The 27,250-nt window shown below is 42.6% G+C and overlaps 1 protein-coding gene across 9 annotated transcripts in view; it reads left to right on the top strand.

Annotated features, from left to right (window-relative positions):
- LOC122799480 (N-lysine methyltransferase KMT5A-like) overlaps window positions 1-27,250 on the top strand; it is an 882,477-nt gene that overhangs the window by 78,901 nt on the left and 776,326 nt on the right. The window contains exon 1 of one of the 9 annotated variants that reach the window (XM_044068568.1): window positions 1,600-1,618. The exons of the other annotated variants lie outside the window; for them this stretch is intronic. The gene's annotated coding sequence lies outside the window, so the exon portion shown is untranslated. Of the gene's footprint in view, window positions 1-1,599; window positions 1,619-27,250 lie in introns of those variants that run through there. 9 annotated transcript variants of the gene reach the window in all.

Here is a 27,250-nt window from a genome sequence, read left to right as displayed (position 1 = left end):
GTCTTATGCGGAAGGGAAACAAGGCCTGCCAGTTTCTAAAGTAACCTTGTCCAGGTGGCTGACCTCTGTTATGTTGATTTACCAATTGAGGCATAAAGAGCTCCCTATTAAGCCCAGAGCTCATTCAACCAGAGCATTAGCTTCTTCAGTAGCCTTTCAGGCAAGATTGCCAATGGATTGCATTTGTGCAGCGGCCACATGGGCCTCTACTCATACCTTCATTTCTCATTACAAGCTGGACATGACCTCTAGAAGTAGGGCTGATTTTGGTTCCACTGTACTCGAGTTTGTTCCATTGAGCCACCCAGGACTAATGTGTTAGGGACGCTGTCCCATCCAGCAAGAATGAAGGCGAGATTGACAACTTAACATTGAGAAGTTATGTACTTACCGTAACGTTCCATGTTAGTTGTCTTCTCGCCTTCTCTCTTGCGTCCCTTCCTCCATCCCCCTAGCCTGGCAAGACCGAGAGTATCTTCCGAGGTGTGTTATCATGTGAGTTATCTTCTTAGCTACCTCTTTCCTTTTCTTGGTAGCTCTTATAAGAGTGTTGTATACCTAGATGTATGTGTGTATGTGTATGTATGTGTATGTATGTGTGTGTATGTATGTATGTGTGTATATATATATATATATATATATATATATATATATATATATATATATATATATTCTCAGTCATGGTGGGGACATATATGTCAATAGTGTTAGCTATCAAACGAGATCTGGGTATATCACGCCTAGCATTATGGGACATAGGATAGCCTCGAGCCGGTAAAAATAGCTCTCGAGCTTTAGTAATAGGCCGAGTCGGAGCCAGGGTTCGGCTCCGAACCCATCCAGAAAGAAAGAAGGCGAGAAGAATACAACTAACATGGAACTTTATGGTAAGTACATAACTTCTCATTCTTTCATTAATCTTAAATAATTTCATTCCTTGTGCATATGCATATTATTCATAAGATGTTTATTCTAGTATTTAAAAGCAATCTTGACTATATATACATTCCTGCTTGAATTTGAATGTATTTTAGCCATTGTGAACTTCTGTTCTGATCTAAGCTTCATTTGTTGATATTAGAGTTTGATTACAGCATGTGAGAATGACCACTCCCAGCACACAACAGTTGCTTAATTCTTATGTAAGCTTTTCATTTTTGGTTATTTTAAACTATGCTAATCAGTAACACATCTAACTATTTTCAGTTAATATGTACTGTTAGAGTTAATAACACTACAGCGTACAGTATTAATGTTCAGCAAAATGTAAGCAAATTATATGTCAGCAAAAGTTGAATATAAAACTTGGCTTTTGTCTTACCAGTTTTCTTTAAGAAAAGATGTTTTGAGTAGATATGTCACAAATATAGTTTGGGGGGGGGGGCTTCTAATTTAATGTTCTCTGTTGTAGGAGTCATTTAACATTTCATTTAAACTTATAAACTTTCACTGTAAATATTGCAAAACATTAAAAGAATTTTTAAGTCCAAGACCAATATCTTAAATGGTAAATCCATTGTTTCAGAAAAGAACTCCTGCAGTCGGAGAATGTCACTTGCTTTTACGCTTTTTTATTTTAGAAGCAGTTTTCCAAGAATTCATGTCACTGTTTCTTGAGGTATGTACTGTTCCTACCCATTTCTTCAGTATTGTTAAGGATTAACTTTTGTTGATTTAAAAGTTGATGCCTCCACCAGTATACCAAATATTTTAGTTCCATCAGAAAGAAAAAAATTGATCTTTGCAGGAAGTGCTGAAGTGGCTTTAATATTCTCAAGTTCCTTGATCAGTGGTAAGCAGATTTTTTTACACCATACTTTACTTGGAATAGTCACCGTCAGATCTGGCTACGTGTTCACCTATTTTAATGGGTAGGCTGGACTATGGTGTTAATATTTTTTTAAGGTAGACCTAAACTAGACTATGATTGAATGTGTTGGTGAGCTTTCTTTCAAAGGTGCTGTCCCGGGATCTATGTGCCCTTTCAGTTCCAAAAGATAAGTTTCAGGTATAGTTAATGTTTTATGTAGTGAGGTTAAGTTTATTATGTTGTCTCCCATATATTCTTCAGGTATACCATAAATTGTAATATTTCATCTCTATTTTCTAACTCATCAATTTTATCTATAAGCCCAGTTATTTTGTTTTAAAAGAATTCAGCCTTCATGATCACTTAAAGCTTCTACGTTACTGTTGATTTCTAAATGTTCCATCTTTCTGGTCTCTGAAACGTTCTAAATTGATCAGTTTGTTCATTTAAAAAAATATATATATATTTATATTTATACACACAGTCTTTTTTTTTTTTTTTTAAACACAAGAATCCTGAGTACCATTTCTTGAGTGGTTCATGTTGAAGTCTCCTCTCTATTAATCAAGCAGATGAAATCCTGACAGGAAAATTGCAGTTTTTGAAGATTGACTGTAAATTTGTGATTAGCTAACAAGTATTTCCAAATTTTCTTTTGATTATATTTTATGTCATGTTTTTAGTCGCAGCTTTCATCAGTTGCTGCTCAGTTAGCCATCTTGGCCGTGCCCTATGAGCAACTTTCTTGTAGTATATTTGCAAATCTTCAAACAGCAAAAAGCCGGAACCACCAGGCTGTATAGTAATCCAATATTTATTAAAACAGACAATCATAGAAACAAGTAAAAAGCTCTAAGTGCTTTAAGGTGTTGCCCCTTCATCAGATAAGTAACATCATATAAAATGCTAAGCTTTTTTTAATGATGTTACTATCTGGTGAAGGGGCAACACCAGAAAGCACTTGTAGAGCTTTTTGCATGTTTTTTATGACTGTTTTAATAAATATTGGATTACTGTACAGCCTGTTGGTTCCAGCTTTCTTTTTGTTCTTTGCTGTACTTGGAGTGTCAGGTGGAACCTTTGGTGAACATTTTCCACTTTCTTTGTTTGGGTATTTGCAAATCTTGGCTGCTTTCTCATGGTCAGATTTTAAGCATACACACAATGTGCCCTTCCAGTTAAGAAAGGGACAACAGTTTAGTTGCTTATTTGTTCTTGGTCTGTTCATTCCAGTTTTTTTCTGGTACAGTAGAAAAAACATTGAGCATCACTTTTTTTTATTCTTCCCTGAAGTACCACTTATTCTTAAGAAAAAGATGCCAAGACACTGTTTTTACAGTGGTCACTGTTTATAGCGGGCCTAATCTTTATTTTCACTTTTTTATTTTTTTTATTTACTAGGAAAGTCTGACTTGGAATGAAGTCACTTTTCAGCGGAGGCCTGGGGAGAAACGCTCCAGGTGCATGTCTTTGAAATGTGAGAGGAAACCGGAGCACCTGGAGGAAACCCATACGAACGCAGGGAGGACAGGCAGACTCCACAGAAGGCATCCCCAGACAAGAATTGAACTGGAGTACCTCTTGCTGTGAGGTGACAATGCTACAGCTGCACCACTCATGTAATTTTTGCTTTGGCTAATATTAAATTTTAAGGTCTTGTTATATTTCAAAACGCATAAAGCTAGACACTTACTTATGTTCCCCCTCCTATTGTCTGGAACCTTCTCTAAGGAGTCCTTAAATTCACAACTCTAAACCCTTCCCCCTGAAAAAAGTGATCCCAATTTCCTCTCTCCCCTTCACATTTGCTATGCACTGGAGGGAATTTTTTTCTGAAGCCCACTTTGAGTATAAAAGTACTTGTGCAAACGCACTTCATGCAAATATCCGAAGTCTTCCGGACTCTGCAGAATACATTATAAATTGTTGCTCCATTGCTGTTTTATAACTTTGCCCTTCTAAATCTTCCCTCTCTTTCTGTACTCCTCCTCAGATTGTGTTTCCACAGCTATTTTCAGTGGATTCACTGTAAATTTTCTGCTAACCGTCCCTGATGCGGCACAGACACCTGCTTGATAACTTCCACTCCTGTTACTTGCCTTCTCTTGTCTGTATGTGTAGTTATTTGTATCCCTGTTTAGTCTCTTCTACCCACTCACTGGTATTTTCAATGGCTGATTGTGTGTTTTAACTAATACTGACATGTCCATACTTGTAATTTAAAAGGGCTTGCTTCTGAGACCTTAATCTGTCTGCATCCCACATATATGTTCACCTTGCTATTTCATATTTTTTCCACTTTTATCTATAACTAGTGCCATGTAGTGTGTGTGCGCGTACACTCAAGTTTTGTAGCTTTAACGTTTCCCTTAAGATAAAGTAGCTGCAAACCACCCTGTTCTAAGAAGATTCAGCTTATCCCACTTTACTATTGCTAATTTCTTTCCAAATTCCTTCAGTTCACTACTGTCCAGCATTCCTCTGGTTGATCTGTATATAGGACCAAAGAAACTAAATCATCTGCCCCCCCCCCCCCAATATTCTTACTCCTATCGTGAATTAGTTTCCATTTTCCCCCATCTTTATTTGGTTACTTTCCCACTTATCCTTGAGTGCTCTTAAGTTCCCCCTCCCTTGCAGCCAACTATCAGCATGTCCTGATGCCTCATCCAAGTTGTTGTTTGTCTTTCGGCTTTTTCCTGGTAAGGGGTCACCACGGCAGAACTCTGGTCCGCTAATGATTGGTAGTAGATTTTTACGAAACACCGGTGTGCCAGCTTGACACCCAACCTTCAACGAAGGCACGCCCATTTATGCACGCATGTCTTTCGAACGCTACCCAACCGCGGGGAGGACATGCAGACTCCACACAAATTGCACTCCCAAGCCCCCCCTTAATCTTCCCCCACACTTGCTTCACTTGCAGCCTTTGAGCTGACAAGGATCATTATCCTTGCTGTTGTGGGTGCTGTAAAGACCTACCCTTATCACCCCACCCCCAAAATTTGCACATTTATGTCTGTGGGCTAGACTCTTCTGCCTCTCCAAAGGGAATGCCTAGACAAGCGTTTAGCCCCTTGGATGTGTATGCCCATCCATCCCTGCCAGAACCTCAATATTTCCAAGTCGGTAATAACAAGTTGCCTAGGCTTTAGTTTGGAGCTTCATCTCTCTATGCCACATTGCTGGCTGTCCACAACAGTCCTATATTTTTAATCTATACTTGTAAATTTGGACTTTAAGTATTTATATGGCTGCAGTTGAACTAAATCGTTTATAGGCATGTTATTGAAAGTAAAACAAAGGTTACAGCAGTAATGAAAATACATGAAGCTGTAAAATGTCCCAAAACACCCTAATGCCAGACTCTGGGATTTATGAAGTATACGATATCTAAAAACAAAGATGGTTTGGTTACCACGCTGATTTACATCCTTTAATTTTGAGAGTACTTCAGCATTTCCAAGTTTATAACATGTAAAAGATGGACTAGGCAGGGATGTTGCTTTCCCCTCTTGTCAAATTGGCAGTTCTCCCACCTTTTATTTTTGCCTCTTGTTCATTGTATCTAAACTTTATTGTACTTTGTGTGAATGCACACACTAATCTTGCTTTGCTCTTAATTTTTTCCAGGGAATGCTTTCTCTGCATCCAAACTAATCCAGTAGTAGAGTTGTTTTTTATATTCTAATGCTCCCCAAGTAGTCCATTGTTTTTATTTATTAAATGTTTGTCCCCCTTCCACAAAAGCACCCTGATCAAATGAAATTTAGAGAATGGTAAAAATATTACTTAGTGTTGTAGAATCAGGCAGGATATGGAGGATCTTTGCCCTTTTTGGTACTGCTGCCACTTTTATGAGGTCCTTGGTTGGGTGTAGGCTTAATAAAGATTTTTACCTCATGGAGACAAGATACAAGGTTTAATTTTCACCTTTGGTTATCTGTCTAGTTATTGGCTGTGCATGTCTGGAGAGGGTTTAGTATTTGCCCATGAGCCACTTCCAAGTTGCATGCATTCCCCCCTTCCCTTAAACATTAAACAATGTCTTCCAAATTTTCAACCCCGTACTTCCAAATTTGTTGTAGACTTCTCAAAATAGCTTTTCTTGAAGCATTGTGTTCCCCACCATTGTTTCATTTGTGTCCGATTTCTGCAGTATTTTCAACTTCCTTGAATGGCTACTTGCATTTTTCTACCCTTTCTGTTTTGATTTATATTTTTCTTCAATTACTTGCATATTTTTATTTATTTCATCCCTTTGGACCTCAGTCGATCCATTCCCCAAGTGCCACGCATCCATGTCAAGTCTAGGCATCCCCCTTTCCTGCAGGAATTTAGTCTGGTATTGAGGAGGGGGGTGGTTGTTGATCGGAGGGCCTCCTGGGGCTCTGCTAGTCTTGTGCTTCTGTCATGGTAGTTTGACTGTTTTACTTTATGCCCTACTGCCCCCCCATGCTTGTCAGTTGCATCTGAAGGCAGCTATTTTTGGACCACACCTTCCCTTAGCATGCCCAGCCCTTCCTTGTTGCTCCATCAGTTGCCTGAGCCACTGATCAGTGTTTCGTGTATTTTTAACACGTGAGTGCATTTCTTGCCCCCATCTCTAGATTAGAAAACATTTTCTGGCAGCAAAAGTTGAGGTATAAACTGCTTGGCTTTCTTTTCTTGGACTGCTGTGAGGCTCTTTCCAGACAGAGCTTTTGCTTATCTGGTTGAGCTGTTTTAAATTTTTTCTTTGCTGGCATCCAGGCAGCAGTACAAATTTTACCTATATTGGTAACTTTATCAAACAAAATTATTTTCACAGTGGTTAGAGCCCTAATCAACATGTTACTTAGTCCTCAGCTGTTGAACAGGTGTATTTTTGCATCTATAAATGATGCACTCACACTGCTGGATTTCCCTTATTGTCTTGTAAAATCATGGCTTGTATCTTTGTTTCTGTCTGGCTTGTGCTTGCAATACAAGTGGCTTAATTACAGCCATAATCTCTTATCCAAGTTACAAATGCACCAAGGTTATTTTTTATGCAAAACTGTTTCTCCTTGGAGCACAGTTCCTGACCTGTGTTACATCTATAAAGGTGAAGTTAAGGTATGCGAGGTAGACTTCAAAACTGCAACATCCTTGTTGAAGGCGCACATCTTTAATACCAGAGACATTTGCTTTGTTACAGTACCTTTTTCTTGGCTTGGGTTTCACATTGAGTATGGTCCATATAATTCAGGCTTCTCGCATGTAAAGTTTGAAATTGCATTGTCTTAGTTATTTATTTATTTTTCCTGCCAAAACATTTTATTAATTCACTATAACTTGTCCAGATATGCATGTGTGGTGTACATATGGTGTTTACCATATTTAACCATATTTATTTAAAATTTCTTAATACCAGGGTTTACATTGAATATTGTTTTTATTGCTTTGTAGCTTTTTCCCTTTAATTGACTTACTGTGCTGTTCACTTGCCTCTCTTTTTTTTTTTACCTACTGCTGGTTCACGGATTTTATTGAGCTTCTTGGTCTACTTTTCTTCCAGCATTCCATCCATGTATGATAGTTGCCCTAGTCCTATTGCAAAGCAAGAAGTAGACTAAGAGGAATTTCTTATTGCGTCTTTCTTGCTGTCGTACTTCACACATTGATTGCATCTTCAGTCTTGGGTTCATTTTATCATTTTCCACTGCTTTGTTATTGCAAGGTGACTGAGGCAAATGCTCTGGCTCCCCTTATTTCCTTTTCTATGTAAGTAGCATGCCAACTCTACTTCCAGAATTTGACATCTCCAAAGCACACATTTCTGTTCCCTCGCACCTAATTTCTTTCACATCTCAGCATTGGTTATTTATCCCTGGCAACATTTTGTATAAGCCTTTCTAGGTGTACAAATGTGGGCATTTCCCTGCAAAAAAACTCTTTTCTTGCATTTTTTGACAATCCTGCATTTGTTCCCTATATCCTTAGTAACGTCTCTGTTCTTTGCCATTCTTGTGTTTTGCTTTAAGTAACTTTTCCTGTGTCCTTTATTAAGGAATTATATAGTTTGCTTATTACAAATCTTGTATGGGATGAATGTGTTCTTGGCACAATCTGTGTGGGTCATCTTCAGTCCCTTTATTTTTATTTTAGCTTCCTGTTTTTCTGTTATTTTTCTGTCTAATTTTTGTATATTCTCTTCACTACTGCTGCTAGAAGCAGCTCAAATTTCCATTCTAGCATTTCTGTTCTGCATAATAACCATGGCAGTTTGTCTTATGTCTGACTTCTGTAGTTCTGTTACTATTGCCTGACTCCATGTTTGTTTGTAGGACTCCTTGATTATCCCTCCTTTCCTCAATGTTGTAGGTTTCCATTTGGAATCTTGTTACTAATTCTGAAGGTAGTACCCTTTTGTGGTCTTCTGTAGTCTTGAAGATGTAGGACTAGTGAAACACCCCTTCTCAACTGACTATCATCTTTATCCAATTCACTGTGTGTGTAAAATAAAAAAAATAAATAAAATACTGCTTCACTCAGGATCATAAGATTGTGCTAAGTTTCAGATTCAGGCAGTAAAGATGCATAGGTCCTCAGTGTCCATTCTTTTGATAATCTACCAAAGAAATGGGGATGAAGTGAATAATAACCAAGTATCTTTGCTTGTTATGATCCCTGAGGTATGGGTGATCTTGGACATAGTTGATGTACACTGCTTTTGCTTTCCTTCATTTGGCTGGTCAAATATTTATGGAAGTTAACACCATCAATTTTGAAATTATCTTGTTTCATAACATCTGTGAACATTGCTATTTATCCCTTTTGCCCCCATTTCCACACTTCATTGCCAGTTGCTCTATATGTAATGCAAACAACGAAGGGGTGAGCAGGCACCCTTCCTTGTTCTCTCCTAGTTGCTATCTCAGGTACTAGTCTTTCACACTCACTCTTGTCCTTGTACCTGGATGTGTTGCTTGCATTGTTTTGTTTGTTCTCATCGTGTATATGTCCCACATAGGGTTCCATATACCCCGTCAAATATTTGCTCTGCATCTAATTCCACAAACATCAGCATTGTTTCCTGTGTTTTCTCAATTGTTTGCCTTGCCTTAATAAAGTCACACTGATCCATATTGACTATTTTATAGTGTTTTAGTTAACCTGTTTGTATCTATAGTGGCCAATACTTTGATTAAGGACTGCATTTTGACTGAATAGCGTTTATGTTGGTGCCTTTCCGTTGCTGTGTTTCTGTGGTGTGGATTTATTGTTTTTGGCTGTCGTGAATTAAAAACTCTACAATTTGAACTGGAGCTTCCGTGGCATTTCCTTTCCTTCATTTTTGGATTGATTAAGGACTGATACTGGCCTATATGAGCTAGGAAACGCCTAAAGAGGGTAAAGATCCCGCATCACCTGTTGTCACTTAACTAGGTATACTTTTTCGATCCACTGTCATCCATTTTCATCCAGTTCTACTATGGGTCATCAGATTCAACCACTGCACTAATCTTAAAGTTTTTTGGTTGCAGGGCTCTGACTTCTTCCCATCCGTATCAGATCACTTTTGCCAACTGAGTTTGGTTGTGCTTCTAAGGGCTCCAGTAATTTGTGTACTTTGTGGTACTTTATATTCACTTCTCCCTTACTGAGGGAGATTTAGTCTCTCTCCATATGTAAAATATGTGTTTAAAAACCATTCTTAGCTAGTTTACATGCCTTTTTTGTAGTTCTATAGATGTTTTAGTATGGGAATTTAAGATGGTTAGTAACTAAATAGTTTATGGAAGAGTTAAGAATGTTTGGCTTTTTTATGTTCTAGTTTTAAGTTGCATAGATCTAGTCAGTGTTCTGCATGTGTACATGGATGTGTTTTACTCTGTTAGTCATAGCTGATAGTTGGGGCTTTAAGAAGTGCACAGAGTATGGGCATAAGTGCCCCCAAGACCCTCACTCCCTGTGTCAGTATGTTTAGGGGCCACACACGTAGATACTTCATGACAAGCCTATGCTTCTTTTTAGTGCTAAAGCATTGCACACAAGCTGCATAAAATTTTTTGTACAGGTGCTCCTTCCTCCCAAGACGAGATCTGCCTTCCCTAAATATTAATTTCCTCTCCTAAAGACCAATCTAGGGAGAAAGCGGATGTGGGCAAAGATACTTGTAAGGGCAAGTCTGAGGGGGAAAAGGACTCTAGGTCTTTGGATCCTTCCCTGTCTTTCAGAATCTGATCTGAAACTACTGAGATTATCAGATCAGACAGTCTGTTAGTTCTGTATGACTGGTTTGGTCCCATACATTCCACTAAGTGTCAGTCCGTGATAAACATGTAACTTCAGCCAAGGCATTTCCAAGCCATTGTAACTCAGTAGTGTGCAGGGTAACTAAAAACAAGTCATGAATAACACTTTAAAAATATTTAATTATATTGCAGTTGCTTTTAATGATTTTTAAAAAATGCAAGGTATCCTTTAAAACGTATGACTTGTCAAAAAATTGCTTCCATTTGTGATCAACAAATTGTGCCAGTGGTTCAGTCTGGGAAACGTCCGTTGCTACAGTTAGGTGCAAAAGTGGATCAGACTTGCGTATGTTTAGGTATCCCAAAGATAATTGGAACTCCAGACTAATGACCTTCAAATCATACAAAACTTCAATCCTACCATTCAATAATAGATTGTCCATCCATAAATCAATTTTTTAAATAAACATTATTACTTTTAACTAAATGTTTATTCATATAGTCTAGCATCATCCTTGAGTGCAAAAGTAATCCAGTAGCATCACCCCCATTCCCTTTATTGGGTTTCATCATGCTGATTAACTTTTTAATTCAAAACATCAAATTTCTCTCTCTAAGGCTTGGGTTGTAATATATAACGATGCTGGGGCAGTAACAACCTTAAATCTGTCTTGCGCATTTTTTCTAAAGTATATTTAAAGGGGGGTATGAGCAGAGGCTTGAACAGACTTTACCTATGTTAACATACCCGAAGAAAGTAACATTACTATCATTTTTAGATCACAAAGCAACAACTTCCAATCCTGTACATGTCCCATAAGACTGACACTGGAAGAGGGAATAAAAGTTAATCCCTTACTAAACGGGCTACCATGCAAGGTGTAACGTCCAAGTAGTTGCAGTTAAAAATTATTGAAGACATTGAAATTAAACAATATCTTGAACATAACAAAATGACCAGAGGCATCCTTTACTATCTCTGTTGCTGCCCTCTGCTCATCTTTCCATTCAGTTGGGGAACTTTTCTCACTTCATGCGACCTGATTCGTATGTATTTATAGATGTACATACAAGGAGGGAGAAGACCAGATATTTATTTATATATCTAATGAAGTTCTTTGCATTTGTATGAAAGCACTAATCCAATAAAACATCAGGTTGACTTTTGGTGGCTTCGTTTTTGATATTCCTCATCGAGGTGTAGGTAAGAGGGGTATACGTGTGTTATACACTGTTGGAAACTCCTGGTGTTCTGGCTGTTGTGAGATTCTCAATCTGGAAGTATATCGCTGATAAGTTTATTTCTTGGCGTTTTAACCTTTGAGCTCTGTATTGTCTTAAATTTGCCTAACTGAAATAATTTTTTTTGCCTGACTGAATTATTTTTTATATTTTCTGGCATTGTTTTCTGTTCTCCTCTGTCCTGAAACTATTTTCCCCGTTCCTCCCGCCCTATTCTTGTGATGGTGGTATAGTTGGTGGCTTTGCAGTTGCCTACCCGTACTGTAAATTTGATCTGGGACACCCCTCCCAGTCTAATGTTCACTCTACTTAATACAGAGAGAACATTTGAGAAGGCCAAGCCACTTCCTCTCTCCTTGCACTTTACTAACAAAAATAAATTGCACTTTGTTCATCTCCTTTTAGTGTATTTGTGTTTTTTCCTACTTTATTACCTTATTTTGCTTTTGCCTCTTCTTAAAATACTCAATTGTATTTATTCTGCTGCATTTATTACTGCTTGGTAGTAGCCTGGATTACATTGAAACTGGGAATAGTTTAACCCTAGCTAGGCCACAAGTCTGCTCTTCAAATATTTTCCCTTGGAACTAGCCAGTTTTTTAGTTTTAGCAATCAAATCTGTTTCTTTGAGCTCATCACTCGTTCAGAACTCCTAAGCACTAAAGCTACAAATTACTACAGCACTCAACTTTCTTCACTTTTCTAGAGGAAAAGAGTTTTTAGTACTTAATAAATAAGTACCTATCCAGGCATGTCTATGGGTCAGCTCCCGGTGTTTTCTCCTGTCTACCTGATGAATCTGGGCATCTTGGGGCACTGCAACAATTGCCTCATGTACACAGACAACCCTCTCCTCCTACCACCCAGCACTGCAACAAAACACACACCTACATTCATTGAGGCTTTCCATAAAAATCTGGCCAAGCAACAGAGACCTCCAAAGCAGAAACTCAAGCAACCTCCACCCCCTAACACAACCCAAATGACACAGCTTACAAACTCAGTGTGCCACTTAACCACAGCCCATAAGGCATAACGTACCCAACATTCTAGTCATAGGTGACTCTGTAGTCAGGCACACTGATTCTCCACTCACCAGGCTAAGCAAGGAAATAATTACTGTCAGCTGCCTGACAGGTGCCAGGATCCACTACATTAGTGCACGCACTTGGTTCACTCCACAAGAAGTACAAATGACTGTCATTGTCAATGTTTGTGTGAATTACCTGAGATGTACCTCCTTGGACTACATGAGAAGAGGCATGGAGGAGCTCTCCGATCTTGTAGCCCAGGCAGGTATGACTCTAGCCCTGATTAGCATCCTGCCATTATCCAGTAGGGTTGCCATCTTTCTTTGTGGCTAAAACCAGACTAAGGTCACACCCCTTGCATCACCTATAACTCCACCCCCCCCCCCAATCTATGCTCTGCCTGTTTTGTGATATCATCGTGACAGCGGAGTTACTATGCTTTTCTGTGTGTGTGTGTGTGTGTGTGTGTGTGTGTGTGTGTATGTATATAAGTATGTATGTGTGTATATGTATGTATGTGTGTGTATATGTATATATATATATATATATATATATATATATATATATATATATATATAATATATATATATATATATATATCCATATGACTACATCGACAAGTCATAATTGAGACATCCGACACTCCGACCGCAAATCACCGACAGATAAAACGAAATCACGTCACCGACATTCACAAGTTCGACACGACGAAGCAGTCACTAAGTAAATGCCAACCACTGCACAAACCTCCTACACGCGTACTAAACCATGGTAGTCATGGATAGGTAAATGCAAACTCGGTTACAGACATTGAATAAACATGTAGAAGCAGTGTACCAGATAAATAATCGCTACTGACAGCGGTGGTACACTGCCTCCGCTCCTGACTATATATATATATATATATATATAATCAGCCAATTTAACAAACACAGATAGTCTGTTTACTTTTGCGAAACAGAATACTGGAATTTGTACACTTTTTTGCAAGTATCACGCCACGTGATTACACCAGTAGGGCTATCCTGGTAATGTGTGTGTGTGTAGATATATATAATATACACACACACACACACACACACACACACACACACACACACACACACACACACACACATGCACAACATATGCATGTGTTTTTATGTAGTTATGAAATTTAATAAAATGTTTTCACATGCGCTTTAAATTATATAGTTGCACATGACTGAAGCTCTTCTTTTAGTTTAAATTGTACATATCTGAAGCCTTTCTCCCCAGGCCTCCAATAAAAAAGGACTGCTTAATTAGCCCATTTGGACTTCTCAGGTAAAAGTAAGCAAGCAAACAGAGAATACACTTGACTGCAACTAATAAGAAATGGCTGCATGCTGCTTTTAATGTAACACTATACATTTTAGGAAGAGTGATAGTGTGTGCTAGGCTTGACTTTGTCCCTAATATTCTGCACTGCTTCTCCTCCAAGTGGAATATTTGTACTAGAAAAGCGAGATTGCAATAAATAAGTAAATCCAAAAATTAAAGACTTTCATGCTCCAGAAAATAAAAGCATGTTAGCACAGTCTTAATTCTATCAAGATTCACAAAGTTTCTGTCTGTTGCTCCTTTGTCCCCACATTCTTAAAGTTTAACCATGTCCACACAGTGTGCTGCTAAACTGGATTCCAGCAGAGTGGTCAAGCTGGTCGCCTCTGCTTAACTTTAAACTGGTCAAGGCTACAGTATCTCAGACTGCTCGATACAGTGAGATGGACACCAAGACACAGCTCAGTAAAGGGAATTTTTTTTGCAACCACATGCTAAAGCCTACAAAACCACTCTTCACAAAGTAAGAAAATAAGTGCACACTTTTAAGACCACCGAGATCACAGATCCCCCTCCAGAAAAACCTAAAATTGCACACATCATTTTAAAAGATAATAATTCATAGCTCTGCAAAAATTATACACATAATGGTTCAACGTATACCATTGTAACCAAGCTCCCTATCGAGCACAAAGAGAAGGACCAAACTTCAATAAAACCTCAGAGTATGAACATCCGCTTTGAGGAGATACCAAGCAGCCACGTTATGCCCCTTTAATTGCTGCCCAACACCAGTACAAAGTTTTCTTGACAGCACACTACTCTTAAAGGGCCAGCCACCCAACCAGGAATGGAAAGTACAAACCCAAATAATGAGAAACAGCACTAGTGTCATATTACATTAAAATACAATTGAAGTTATCCTGCAGTATACAGCCAGGTAATGTCTTAAGGTACACCTTTGTCTTGGTTCTTCATAGGGGGTTAGAAAGGGAAGAATGTGCTTATCTTTTAGATTCTTTTTATTGAAGTGTTATGTTGTTGGTGGTGTTTTTTGTTTAATCCCTGACCAGAACTTGAAAGGATTTTAATTTACTTTTTTAAACTTGAGTTAAGTTAAACACATCAGTGGTGCAAAACCCGGACTTCATGTGTCCAGTTTTGAATGAAATTGGTAACCGGATAATTTGTCAAAACCGGACAGTCCAGTCAAAAAACGGACAGCTGGCAACGCTATCACCCAGAATGATACTACAGTACAAGGACAAAATAATTGACTTAAACAATTGGCTAAGTTTCTGGTGTCATTCTAAAGGGATCCATTATCTGTCTGCTTGGGATGACCTGATCGACAGACTACTATGCTTTGCCAGAGATGGCCTGCACCTGTCGCCCTTGGGATTCCGGATACTGACTAAGGCTTTTGCCACCCCTATAGTGCTTTTATTAGGCAAGGCTCAAATGACAAAATTCTCCACCATAACAGATACAAGCAAGCAAAATCGGAGTGTTTTGCTACTCAATGCTGAAAGTCTAAACCTCAAAAATGCACTCAGTCGAGTTGCTCTTTAAAATGGAGAACATCGACATCTGTGCATTGACAAGAGACCTGGTTCAAGGCTCCAGAGAGCACTTCTGCATTACCAGGCTGTAAATCATACCACACCTTTCGGGCACCTAACCTGGACCGAAACACTAAAGGTGGATGAGTGTGCATATTCATGAAGGATATCCACACCTCCAGGCTAGTTGGTCAGCATAATGCATTTGAGATTATCCAAGTGTAACTCTAGGCAAGACCACAATCCAAATTGTAGCTTGCTACAGATCCCCCACTATGCCCCAGTGTTCCCACTCCTCATTTCTTGATGCACTGGAAAATATTAGGGTACAACTTAACACCCTAATAATGGGCGATTTTCAACCACGCCACCATTAACTGGGAAAACTACTCGTGTACCAGCTCCCTTGCTCAACTTTTTCTGGAATTCTTAAATTCCAATGCCTTGGATCAACTTAACACCCCCACCAGGGGCAGCAATATCCTAGACGTGGTCATTACCAACTTGGGCGACTGGTGTTCCACACCAGAGGTCAGTTTCTCATTTGGCAGATCAACCACAAGCTAATCGCCCTAGACATCCACATCCCATCCCCACCCGCCATTAGGGAAACCATCGTAAAAATTTTCTCCAAAGCCAATTTCACGCTTAAGACAGAAGTGGCAAACTTCACAACACCCATGCAGATGGACAGTAGAGGTACGACTGCTGAATTCTACACAAATGTACTTTATAGACACTAACACTAGTGCATGGATTGTGCTATCCTCCAAAAAAAAGTCAGCCAATCTGTTGGTCCCCTGCCATAAACTCTACAATAGAAAGAAACTGCTGCAAAAGAGTAAAATCCCATGATTGGAGGAACTCCCTGGTCAGCCTGAGTAAGAAGCTGAGATCCATCATAAAATCCTCCAAAGCTAGTTACGAAAACAAAATCGCCACTCTTTTCTAAAGACAACCACAAAGCATTCTATAGCTATGTTCAAGAATCTCAATGGCAGTACTCTGATCTGCTCCGAGTTGCAGCACAATGGCACTAAATATACTGAACCAACTGGTATTGCCAACATCCTGTCGGATAGGTTCAGTGCTAACTTAACCCCCCCCCCCCCCAAATGTCCCATCTTTATACCGGATAAATGAAAAGTTCCTGTAATCATGGCTGCACAGGTAAAAAACCACCCACTGCAAAGCCAAGAACACAGCATCCATGGGACCTGACAACATCCCAGGCTGCGTTCTACATGAACTACAGAACGAATTGGCACCCCACCTAAGTACAGTGTTCATTCATAGTCTGATCTCAGGCTTTGCACCCACTGAATTGGTGCACAGTGACGTTGTCCCATTCCACAAAGGGGATCCACTACCGCCCCATTAGCTTAACGAGCCTGGTCTGCAGGGCCATGGAACATATCCTCGTAGAACTTATAAAACGGAGACATTGGTAATCTCCTCCAAACTCTGGACCCCACCCAGTTCAGGTTTGTAAAAGGCAGGTCATGTCTCCTAAACCTGATGGACTTATTTAAAGCAGTCACCAAAGCTGTAGATTAGGGTAAGGTGATTCACACAGCCTATCTAGATCTTGCTAAAGCTTTCGACACCATCCCCCACGGTGGAATTATAGATGAACTCCCTAAGCTAGGTATAAATCCCTGTGTCACAAGATGGGTTGCCAACTGGCTCCCTGACGGAACCCACAGTGTGAAAGTAGCAGACTCCAAATCCGACTTCAGACCAGTGACAAGTGGAGTACCACAGGGTTCAGTCCTGGTTCCTCTCCTGTTTGGTATCTATTTCTCTGAAGTACAGGCTAACGCAAAAGGTCTTTTGCAGTCACCTGCGAACTTTGTTAGCCAACTAGGAGCCATAATCAAAACTCGGGACAGCCTACAAAAGGGCCTCACTGAGACAGATGCCTGGTGTCAAAGCCATGGCCTCAAGCTAAATGCCAAAAAGTGCATGGTCATCCCTTTTGGTAAAAACTCTTTATCCATGAACTACCACATAGGTGGTAGTCTACTTTTACATGGAAAGTGTGAGACCTTGGGACACAGGTGGACAGTAGTCTGTCTCCTGTGGTAATCACATTGCCACAGTAGTCAGGAAATCCTATGTGGCACACATAATCAGAAGAGGTTTCTCATCCAGGAAGAGAGGTCATTGTTCCCCTCTACCGGTCACTCATTAGACCCCATTATAGAGTACAGTGCCCCTTTTGGTATGTACCTCACAAGACATCTACAACAACTGGAAAGGCCACAGAAATACCTCTCCAAGGATTACCAGCCTCAAGCAGATGCCCTATGCAGACAGTCTCAAAAAACTCCAGCTTTACTCTGTCGCATATCGCTTACTCGGAGGCAATCTCTGCCTAACATACAAAGCGGTGTCAAACCCAGAGCTCTTGTACATGCTCCACTTAAAGAAGTCCCAGTCCCTCAGAGCTACACACTCCTTGTCATCACAATAAACAGAACATGCTGGAGAGAGATTCCTGTCCCAGAGACTTCCCATACTCTAGAACAAAGTTCCTCATTAACGCTCTTCAAGAAAAATCTTGATAATTGGATGGGAAATAGGAAATTCACCCCGGGGTTCACTTCTGTGGCTCTGCTCGACAGGGGTACAGGTAAATAATTTTCTTGGGTGGCGAAAGCCAGGGTACCTTTTTGGCTAGGCTTATATAGGCCCTAGGGCCAATAGCCTTGTGTGTGTCGTGGGGGATGCCCCAAAGCCAGGTTTCAAAAGGGGCACAGTGTGTGGACATAAGATTTCCCCGGTGGATGGCCACATTCTGTGTGTTTGTCTGGGGTTGGCTCTCCTCTAGTCCCCCTGTCCTATTTGCACGGGGTTTAATCCCAGAGCACTTCAGGACAGGTGGGACAAGCTGATTGTTCAGGGCCTGTTGCCCTCCTGTGCTTTGACTGAGGTCCCACCTTCCCCTGCTAAGAAAGCAGCGGCTGCTGCTTTGTCTTCCCCTTCCACGGTCTCTGGGACTCTCCCTCCTGCCAGGAGGCCCGGGGAAAGGGATAAAGCCAAGGACTGGCCTTGCAAGCGCTCCCCTGACGGCTTGTCTGAGGCCGCCCCCCCTCCTGCTGAATGTTAAGCCTGTTCCCAGGCCAGCGACATCTTGGCTGACGTCCCCTGAGTTCTCCCCTGAGCCAGAGGCACAGGTTAGCTGGTCACCCTCTCCCTACCGGCTTTCCCAGCCCACTTTGGTGGCATCCTCCTGCTCTACATGGAGTCTATCTAAAGCAGAGATGGACAAGATTATGTGGAGGTTTATCAGCACTCGAATCTAGATGGGTCTTGCCAGGGCCTTCTCCCACCCAAGCAGGCACCTTCCAGCCAGTATTTATACCCATCACTCCTCTGATCTGACCTGCGGTTTCGCTGTTGTTGGATCCGAGGATGGTCAGAAGTGATGGTACCCTGTACCTCGATTCTGGCCAGTTCCTTGACTGTGTCTGATCCAAGCTGTTTGAGCCGTAGCCTCTGGGTTAGAGCCGAGGGAGTGCTCTCTGCTCTGAGCTTGTCAGAGAGAAGCATTCCCTTCAGCGTCTCTGCTCTGACTCCCTGGTCTGATCAAGTGGGGGATTGGTTTCTGTTCAGCCCAGGAGGTCCATTCCCCCTCAGCATTTGACATGGTGGACAGGGTGCTCTCAGGGTCAAGTCCACTGACATTTCGTCTTCAGTCTGTCCAGATCCCACTGACCTTGAGTGCAGATCTGGTCATCTTGCCCTCTCGGGGACAGCCTGTAGCCATAGTGCCCCAGGACGTTCCGACCTTGAACAACCTGCTTGCGAGACATCCCCAGATAGTCCCCCTGAGGAGCACCCCAGAAAGCATATGTGTAGAAGGAGGCACTTGGACCTATCCTCCAGAGTCCCTCAGCGAAGACACAGACCTGGATTAAGGGGAAGGTTCCCCAAGGTCACCCCCGAGAGTGTCTTCTTTGGGAGACCTCATGGAGATGGTCCACCCCAAAACCAATCTCTGACTAGTCCATGTTTCTGGCGGCATTTGGCTCAGGGCCATCTACCTCTTGGGTGTGTCCTCCTGCTGATCCACTTGTGGATTTGATAACATGTAGTGCATGGGAGGAGCCAGACACCCTAAAGTTAATACCCAAGTGCCCAGACCAGGTTTTAAGCCCTCATGTGGACAAGTTACACTGGCTCAAGGGGTCCCCTGTAGATGCTATGCTGGTGGTGGCGGCGGCCACCGAGAAGGAACTCACCCAGGAGAGTTCCACGGTCCATCTACCTGACAGAGTCTAACGTTGGATCATTTTGGGAAGCAAGTTTATGCTTCAGCAACCTTCTGTGTGAGGGTGCTGAACTACATGGTACATGTTATTAGACTCCAGAGATCTGGTCAAGCAAGTCTGTCTACCACAGGGTCCATGTCGGCAGAGGACAGGAAGACATTTGCATGAATGACCACCCTACAATCTGTTGCCAACACATCTATGCATTAGCTCTCCCATGCCACAAAGAGAGCTGCATGGGCGGTGGGTTCAGGCATTGCCATTTGACGTAACAGCTGACTCCACTTATGTCAGTTCTTGGAGCCCTTCAAGGCATCTTTTATCAACTTCCCTTATGATTCTTCCCTTTTTTGGGAAGACTGTCAGACTTTGGTCCAGAGCGAGAAGGATGGGAAGATGCTGTCTGCCGTCGGGATCTGCTTCTCACTGCCTCAAAGGTCCTTTTCCAGGAACCAGTTAGGCCAGAAGAAGATATGGTTCTGCAAGTTTCGGGCATTTTCCCAGGATGCTCAGGACTCTTGCCTTCCACCAGAGGCAGAAGGGGATATGATGCCGCCCTAGAGGCAGAGGGAGGTCCTAGGAATTTTGGGTCCCGAGAACTATTCTTGGTTAAATCTAGACAGCAGCCCTGAGGGGTTGCTTCACTGTCCATCTCTGGAAGCAGTCTGGGTTGCTTGTCTCTACACCCAGTAGCATGGGAGTTTCCACTACAGACCAGTGGGTGCTGTGAATCCTATCCAGAGGATATTTTGTCCTTTTCAAGGACCCCCCCCATCCAACAAAGCTAGCCCGGGCATCCCACCCACGCAGCAGGAGGAAGCAGCAGTGCAGGAAGACTCACTGCTAAGAAGCCATCCAACTGGTCCTCCCAGACCAGTCCAGATCCGGGGTTTATTTCCAGTTTTTTTTTTGCCAAAAAATACTGGGGACCTCGGACCAGTATTGGATCTGTCCAAGTTAAACTTGTCAGACAAAATTCTGGATGGTCACGATTTAATCTATCCGGCCTTATCTGTAGGTCAGAAACTGGATGTTTTGAATCGACCTCCAGGACGCATACTATCACATCAAGATGGACAGGCGCTCCCTGAGGTTCCTTCACTTCCATGTGGGAGCCAATCATGACCAATTTCGAGCCCTCCCCTTTGGTTTCACCACCCCCCGCAGGTGTTTACCAAGGTGTAATGTTGGTAGTAGTAGCAATTCACCTGAGGCTTCAGGGCATTCAGGTCTTTCTGTACCTGGACGATTGGCTCCTCACTGCCCCCTCAGAGCATCTACTGTCAGGCCAGGGACTCCTTCCTTCAGCTAGCCAACAAGTTGGGCATTACAATCAATATGAACAAGTCTGCTCTTCACCAGACTCAGATTTTAGATTTCATTGGGGCACGGCTGGCCACAATACAAATGAAGGTGTTCTCACATCAGGATACGCAGCTTGAGGTTACACGTCTTACACATTCTTCAGACCCATTTACCAACAGCCAAAGCATGGCGGCCACTATAAATCTTCTTCCTATGCCGTGCCTTTTATATGAGGGTACTGCAGTGGACACTGGCAGTTCAGTGGTCACTATTAGACCACCTTTCTCCTTGCCATTGAGAATTTCAAAAGCATGGAGGGACTCTCCTTGGTGGTGGATTTGGTCCCTGGATCTCCTAAAGGGATGTCCTTTTCAACCTCCTTTACCCCAAAGCATGGTGACCACGAATGCCTCCCTACTAGGGTGGGTGGGGGGCACTGCTCAGGAAGGACAGTCCCAAGGCACACTGTTCCCTTCTGAGACCCATCTGCACATCAGTTTTCTAGAGATGAGAGTGGTTCTTGTGTTGCAGGCCCTCCATGCTCCTCTTCCTTTGGGAACAGTTGCAGTTCAGGCTGACAATATGTCAGTGGTCTGGTATATCAACAAACAAGGGGGAACTAGATCTTATCCCTTATGTCGAGGCCATGAGCGTGTGGGAATGGGCAGTCTCCATCGGCTGTTTTCTGGTGGCAACGCACATCCTTGGATGGTCCAACATTTTAGTGGACAGGCTCAGCAGATCTATCCTGATGCCTTAAGAGTGGTCTCTGAAGCCTTCCGTATGGGAACAGATCTTCCTAGAATGGGGGTCATCCTTGCTGCCATCTCTCCACATCTCCTGCGAAATGCAGCGAGTTTTTCGCTCTGAACCCCCTGCTGGGGGAAGCCCCCCAGAGACTGATTCATGTTTGGCCTCCCGGGCTTCTTTATGCATATTCTCCTCTTCCCCTCATTTCAAAGTTTCTACAGAAAGCCTGAAGGCTGGGGAGCACTGTGATCCTCCTCGTCCCATTCTGGCCTCGACAGGTTTGGTTTCCCTTACTCTGGTATCATCTAGTTGTTCCACCTTTGATCCGGTCCCGGATCTGCTTTTACCTCCCTCTGGGATCCCTCGTACAGATCTGGAAAGTCTGAAGCTCACTGCTTGGCTGCTCCAGTTCCCATGATTCTTGGGACTCCCGGTCTGTCATCTCCTATCGAGTCCATTCTGGTGGCGGCTCTTAAATCATCCACCCAAAAAGTTCATCTCTGTAAATGGAAACGTTTTTCTATACGGGCCATTCAGAGGTCTTTGGATCCTTTCACTGCACCACTTTCTGCGGTTTTAGATTTTCTAGTTAGCCTTTTTCATCAGGCCACTAGTTCCTCAATGGTGAAAGTACAACTAGCTGCCATATTCAGTTTTCATGTTAGGGTAAACGTGTCTTCATTGGCTTCCTCCAAACTTTATAAAACTTTTCTTAAAGGTGCTTTTCTTCTCAGACCCCTGGTTAAGGATCTGGTTCCTCCGTGGGACCTCACTTTGTTTCAGGCATTGGTTTCTCCTCTCTGAGCCTGCGGTATCTGTGGATCTACAATTTCTGACCTGGAAAACTGCCTTTTTGGTTCCAACACCCTTCTAGCAGATGTGATGGCAGCTTCATGCTCTTTCTGTCAAAGTCCCCTTACATGATCTTTCACAAAGGTAGTGTCGCTACGCACTAACCTGTCCTTCCTTCTCAAGGTAGCTTCGGAAGTCAATTTACTAGTATTTTATCCGAACTACCAGAACAAAGGGGAATACAGATTACATTTACTTGATGTACATGGGCAGTTGAGGTTTTATCTGCAGAGGGCTAAACCTTTTCCGCAAGTGTCATCAGCTTTTTGTGTCCTATGCCAAGACCTTTGGTAAACCTGTCTCAAAAGTGACTATTGCTCACTGAATCTCACAATGCATTGGCTGGGCTTACTCAGGTTTGTCTCTTCCAGGAAAAGTGAAGGCTCACTTGACTCTATCTTTGGCTACATCAGCTGCCTTTTGGTCTAGGGTCTCTCTGGTTGATATTTGTTCAACTGTTACTTGGGCCTCATCTCACACCTTTTATTTCTCATTATAAACTGGATTTGGTCTCTAGGAGTAGAGCATCCTTTAGCTCTGCGGTGCTCCGGAATATCCGCCCATGAGGTTCTCCCAAGAGTTGGGTAGCTGGGGACTCTGTCCCACAGGCTGAAGAACAAATGAAGTAAACTACTTCAGATAAGCTGTGTACTCACCATAACATTCCATCTGAGTAGTTCTACTACTTTTGTCTTCAGCCGCCCCCCCCCAACCTTATCCTTTAGGGTATATGTCCCTTGTACCAGACAGTTATTGGGATCTTTGGGTCTATCAGGGCTAAAGTTCTTTTGTAATGTTTGTGTTGGAAGATAAGGTGTCATTGGGTCAGGTATCTGATACCGGTTAGGCAATCTGAAGGTGGAAGGGAGATTTGGGCATTATGGGTAAGGGGAGGAGCATGGAGCTATAGCTGGAAAATGTGGCAGTGTCTGATCCGAAGACCCACAGGTTGAAGACCAATGAAGTAGAACTACTTGGATGGAACGTTATGTTGAGTACATAACTTCTGTTTTCTGTCCACTAGAGCAGTACCTTACTGTACTGTGGTGGTTTCATTTTCAAATAACTTGTGCCCTGGAAAAGTTTGTTGCAGTCTCCCAATTCACTGATGTCATCAAGGCCACTGAATATGGGTAGTTTTCTGGCCATTTCCCCTCCCCAAACTGACATCACTTCTGTCATAAAAACCCACCCATGATGTGATGTCATCTCCCTGGTTCTTCCTCCACCCATACAGAAAGGCTAGAAGAACGGCACAGTACGAGTCAAGTCTCCTGCTGTCAATTATGGCAGGTAACCGCTCAGATTACCCTTGGCAGTTGGACAGGTAGGGAAGTTGGATGTGAAGGGAAATGGGAGACTAGTGAAAGTACAATTCAGGCTGCACGAAAGACTGCAGTTTAGCCATTAAAAAAAAAAAGCAGCAGTAAAAAGCACTTTGACTGTTCTGTAGCATTTGCACTGTGTGTTTATGTAGTCTTTGAACAGCATGAAATGTTACTTACACTGCTGTCTTTCAGTCAGTTTTATGCATGTAAAATCAATGTAGTGACAGGAGCTTTAGGAAGAGAGAGGCCTGCATGATCTATTTTTTAGACGAGCACTGCATTGTTGGATACCTAGAGGCAGACTGAATCGGAATTATTTCAAGATGACAGGCCCCATGTGGTCAGACTCAGAAGTTATGTTTGAAAATATTTAAAAACCTGTAAATAGTCAGAGTGGTGTTGCATTGTAGGAAACCACAAACCATGATGAAATATGTTTTTTTTTTGACTCTGCGAGTACAATTCTTCTTTAAAGGTCATGCTAAAGGTATGCAGAAATTTTGCCAAGGATTCATGCAAACACCTTTTTTTTTGTTAATTTATTAAAATTGTGGCTTGAATTAATCCATTAAAAAAAAAATTCCAGTCACGTAAGTGTAACCTAGTTGTGCCATATTAATATGGCAGGAGGCATGTACATTAATGGGGGGGGGGGGGGGGCAGTATTTGGATTGGTTTGGTTTGAGTAAATGCTTGTGAAACAATTTATTCAGTTGTCTTCCAGTTGAATTATACCTTACATAAATTTACAGTTTGGAAAAGAGGTTGGGAGTTAAATAGCTTCATGAGTACTTGTGCTAATCCACATGATTATACTGGACCTGAGAGTAACTAACAAGCTTCCTGTCACCATACTAATGTTAGTGCTGTAAATACAGCATGACTTGTTTACACTTCTAATGATCAGAAGCTCTGGCTTGAATTTGTACTTTTAGTCAAATTCATATCTGTGTAGTGATTAATCTTTTAAGGAATGTACAGGACATTATACGTAGGAGTTAAAAATTTGTACTGCTCTTAATATGGCCAAGTAGTATTTACGAGAAATAGATGACATAATATCAAAAGTGCATGCCATTCTGTAGAAGTGAAATTAGTAAGTTTTGCTGTATAACCGTGAAGGTGATCGAAAGGTGTGTTGGGGGTGACACCCCCCCTTGAAGCTTGTTTTTTGGTTCAGTTTACTGAGTCACATGTGCAGTGTTTCTCAGCGTGTGTGAAACCTGAATGTTGAGGAAAGGCCAAAAGATCAATATTGGACTACTGGTGGTACTTGACAATTTGTATAAGATGCTATCTCTGAAACACAGTATTCTACTGCATTTCTTAGAATGGTATGTTTTGAGCTCTTTCTATAACTGAGTTAGTTGGCAAATCTAGACGTGAAGAGACTGATCAACTGCTAATGGAGTCCCGGTGGTTCAGTTAATATTCTGCTTAATATGTAAAACCACTTGATGTTAAGTTGTCTATCTCGCCTTCATTCTTGCTGGATGGGTTCGGAGCCAACCTCGGCTCCGACTCGGCCACTCTAAAAGCTTGAGAGTTGGTTCCACCGGCTCGAGGCTCCCCTTATATCCCACAATGCTAGGCGGTATTACCTCAGATCTCGTTTGCCGCTACAGCGATCGAGGTGTTTGGTTTCTACCGGCTTCAGGTCAGTTATTATAGAGTAATCTATAGTGAATTTAAACCCCTTTAATTTAATCTTTTATAGTTATTTCCCTTATCTTAGTGGATTTTGTCCCTTTTCCTTCTGTTTATCCACCCTTTTTTCCACAAAGAACTTATAAGTTCTTCCCTCAGGCCTTCGGGCCCTTCCATCCCCTTAGTGGAGTGTATGTGTTTTTTGTTAGGGATCTAAAAAAAGATCTAATCTTCTTTTTTTATTTAAACTTGTGTAAAGTGTAATTTTTTTAGTTAAACTTGTTTAAAGTGTAATCTGTGTGTTTGAGTGTGTGTGTGGTTACACTTTCCTTGACAATGTCTAAGGACTCAAAGGTCTCAGGCTTCAAGAAGTGTGACTCGTGCTGTCAGAAAATGTCTCTGACAGACGGTCACACTTCTTGTGTGTACTGCCTGGGACCTTTACACCTGTAGGACTCTTGTGCTGTATGCCATGGCTTCAGCCCTAGAGTCCTGCAGGAAAGAAAAAACAAACTCATTTTAAGAGGTTTGCTTAAGCCTGAGGGTTCCCTTACTGCTACTTCGGGCAAACCCTCTAAGGCTTCTAGGTCCTCGACTCCAGCTTCTGAGTCGAGGCCTAAAGCTTCGAAACCTCCTGCTACATCGGCTCCGGCTGGAGCCGATGAGTCTCGAACTACAGCTTCTGTGGTTTCCTCGGCTCCGGCTGGAGCCGAGGCATTGGAAATTCCTGTGTCGGCTCCGATCGGACCATCGGAGTCGACATCTAGAAAGAGGTCTAGGTCACCTTCCCTTGGCTCCGTTCATTCGGCTCCAGCGTCTCCCTTGCTGTCTGAACGGAGCCATAGATCTCACTCCTCTAGGTCATCGAGGCTTTCGGATCATGACCTTCAGAGGGTAGTGAGTCGACTTCTTAAGTCCGAGGCACTGGCCCAAATGCTTCAGAGCCCGACTCATCAGTCGATGCTTGAACCTATCCCTCAAAATATTCCTCCTCCGACTCCTTTGAGCTCGGAGCCGGGGCGCTTCGGAACCGAGACTGTGGTAGCGTCGGAACCGATACAATTGTCTTTGGTTCCGTCGTCGGCTCCGATTTCTTCCTTTGAAGAATCTCGGCGCCTTACTTCCCTCGTCGGCTCCGAGGGGGTGAGTGGCATCGGACCCTTGTCCGACCCTGCTCTCCCTCTCGGTGCTTCGGCGCTGGTGAGTTCGGCTCCGACATCGACCTCGGAGCCATCACAGTCGGTGCCGAGGAAGGTTCTCCGCTTTTCGGAGCGGGGACCTCTGGCTCTGCCTGACAGGGGTGCATTCGAGGTCATGCAGAGTGTGTTGGAACCTGGTTCAACTCCACAGTCGGCTCCTTCCGCCCCTCCCTCCTCGGTGCCTCAGGTTATGTCTACTCACTCCCTCATCCCAGACCGCAGAGAGCTAGCTCCTCAAGAATCCCCTGTGGGGATCTCATCCTCTTCCGAGGCCTCTCCTGAATTGGCAGGTGAGCCCCCTAGGAAGAGAAAGTGTAAGAGGAAACACATAGACTCACCTGAGTCTGTCACCTCTGACACAGATTTAGAGGATTCCGAGGGTTCCCCCCGTTCCCCTTCTGAAGATGTCTCCTTTGCAGACATTCTAGAGATCCTAAAACAGAGGGGAAATTGGCCAGCCCTTAACCCGTCGGAGGATGAATCTGTGTATCTTGAGGCGTTTGGCTCTCGCCCTTCCACCTCCTGGGTGTCCCCCCCCCCCTTTGACCCCCTCATGCAGGTGGTAGCAAAAAAGGCTTGGACGGCTCCTGACTCAGTGGACCCCACCCCCAGGAGACCTTCAAAGTTTATAACAGCTCCAGCAGATAAGCAATTTCTAACCAAAGGGGTTTCTGTGAATGCTATGGTGGTAGCTGCTGCCACTAAGAAGGAACTAGCTGAACCTTC

This window comes from Protopterus annectens, chromosome 4.part0 (assembly GCF_019279795.1).
Source record: "Protopterus annectens isolate FY-2018-M chromosome 4.part0, PAN1.0, whole genome shotgun sequence".
NCBI lineage: Eukaryota > Metazoa > Chordata > Ceratodontiformes > Protopteridae > Protopterus > Protopterus annectens.
The sequence above is the reverse complement of the archived record's forward strand: the minus strand, read 5'-3'. Positions and strand labels throughout refer to the sequence as shown.